The sequence below is a fragment of the Protopterus annectens genome, chromosome 1.part2 (assembly GCF_019279795.1).
Source record: "Protopterus annectens isolate FY-2018-M chromosome 1.part2, PAN1.0, whole genome shotgun sequence".
Taxonomy (NCBI): Eukaryota; Metazoa; Chordata; order Ceratodontiformes; family Protopteridae; genus Protopterus; species Protopterus annectens.
In genome coordinates, this window is record NC_056727.1 from 1,145,530,238 (window position 1) to 1,145,532,737 (window position 2,500).

Consider the following 2,500-nt stretch of genomic DNA (forward strand, 5'->3'; position numbering starts at 1 on the left):
TGAGGAACAGACCAAAAATATAAGGGAAAAATCTGAACATTCTGTAAAAATCTGGACAGTTGAGAGGTATGACCACCACTACCTGTCCGCTAAACTTCCCAGTACTTAGCTCTAGTGTAATTTCACCCATTGAAAGCAGTGGGTGAAGGTGAACATTTGACCATGTTCATTAACACAACTGGATGAGTTACCTTATGCAGCTGAGCATAAATGCCTTACAATAAGCATATCTGGGGGGGGGGGCACATGACTAATTAGCACAGGCCACTTACCCAGCATGCCTCAGCATTTGGAGAGCACCACAGAGACAATCCTTTCACTGTTGCTCCTCTCTTGTGTTACAGCACTGCAGTAGGGCTATCGCTGAACTGGAAATGATTGCTGCAAGAGGTCAAATCATCTTACCACTCAAGGAAACTTTTCTGAATCTTCCCAGTAATATTAACATAAACTACTCCAACTTCAATATAGTACTGTTGCTGTCATTGGTCAGCTACAAACCTCATGCTAACTGCAAAAAAGCTAACAAGTATTATCATAATGTAAGATTTGCTCCCCTCAGTTTCCACTTGTATACAGTGTGATTTTAAGTAAGTCATATGATTAAACAGTTTGCTGGGTTTCCTCTCTGTAAAGCATTTGTATCTCGTGGGGGTCGCCAAGTAAACAAATTACTGAAAAATAATGAATTGGATGTTGTTATAACCAGTACACTGCTAACAACCAGATGTCTGTACATTCAGAGGATGGAAGAAGAAACTATATGAAGACAGGTCTGAGGAGCTTGATGTTCCCTTCCCAGAGAATAAGAAGTTTATAAGAAAATATATCAAAGGTGTAAGAAATGATGTCTAGAATGATTATGCTACTGTCATGTATGGTCACCGAGGATAACTTACTCTTGGATTAGTTCAGAAACTCGTACTTTTTATATAATATAGGCATGGAAGAACTGTAAACATGGGAATTTTTTAAATGTATTTATTGTCAGGTAAGACCCTCTATGTTTGGTGGTCAAGAGATGATACGAAACAGAGTTGCTTGGGGTCACGCAATATGCAACTAAGTGAATTAAATTCAGTATAGAGCCCATTAATGAACCAAGGCAGAGATAAACCTTGAGTTCAAGGATTGCTACCACAAATGATTTCTGATGCTTGAATTCAAGGATTGCTTCTATCTTGGTTCATTAGTGGAGGCCGTTACTCTTGAGATCTGAACACTAAGATAGCCGCTGAGGTTTCCATGAGGGATAGCTCTAGCGTTCCATTTCAAAACATGACTGTAATTATCTGGAAAAATCACAGAGTCAGAATGTAAGAATAAAACACTGTAACATACAAATAAAAAAGGTATGTTAATGAATAACAAAAAAAAAGTTGAGATATTGAGGTAAGTAAACTGAGTAAGCTCTGAGATCAGAGTGTCAGTCAAAGAAAACAGTAGCAATAAGAATATGGATAACTAAGGAATTATACAGGGACAATGAGGTTTTAACATAGGAGCCCTTATCTAAAAACAAGTTCGGTGTTTTAATAGATTCATAGGTACTTACTGGGCTATTGATCTGTGAGCATCTTAAGAAGCTTAGCCTTGCATCCTCATTTCCCTTATTTCACTTAAAAACTTCTTAACCATGCCAGAGGATACTAATCCACAGAAACTTTCTATTCAGCAGCAATACAAATGTTACAGCTGATTTAGCAAGAAACAACAGCTTGCGAAATACTGTACAGACTGTTAAAAGTAAAATATATTATATTGCAATATGGATTCCATCTCTGCATATTCAGATTTCGTAGAAGGTATGGATTTTACTTTGAAACTGTTGAGACCTGGACAACATATGAAAGATGCCTCTCTAGAAAATTACATTCACAGGGAAGCTGGATGGCTAAGTGTAAATGTAAGATTAAAACACACTCACACAGCTACATAAACACATGCACAGATATACACACACACACACACACACACACAGATAAATATGTACACACACATTCACACAGACACATGTGTGCACACACACATACACACACATTTATATATGTATAGACAATCACATTCGCACATGCTCACAAATATCTTACAAACTAATACTAGTAGTTTTAGGGAAACAAATGGAAAGCATTCATGAAACAACATTGTTTACTTTTCAATGTACATAGTAAAACTTTAAGTGAGAATAGCCTTTAGCTGGCATTCTGTGTATGTAGGCATAATTCTGTCTAACCCATTTAGCCAAGGTGCTTTAGTGCATTATATTTAAGAAGAAATATTACTCTGACAGGAATTAATCTAGTTCTCTCTCATTGCTTTACTGGCTAGAAACACTCAGGATGCACAAGAGACTCTGCAGTAATAATAGCCTAATATAGGACTGTATAACTCAGCCTGATGAATCTTCACTAAACTGTACCTGGATGAAAAATGACAGCGAGAAACTGGTCTCTTAAAGCACTGCTGCTCCACATGTAGGCATTGCACTGAAGTTCAAACT

General features: G+C 37.2%; 1 protein-coding gene across 1 annotated transcript in view; it reads right to left on the reverse strand.

Annotated features, from left to right (window-relative positions):
* LOC122792265 (probable beta-D-xylosidase 5) overlaps positions 1 to 2,500 on the reverse strand; it is a 970,913-nt gene that overhangs the window by 968,334 nt on the left and 79 nt on the right. The window contains exon 1 of the mRNA XM_044060016.1: positions 2,420 to 2,500. This exon is cut by the window's right edge and continues 79 nt beyond it. The gene's annotated coding sequence lies outside the window, so the exon portion shown is untranslated. The remainder of the gene's footprint in view (positions 1 to 2,419) is intronic.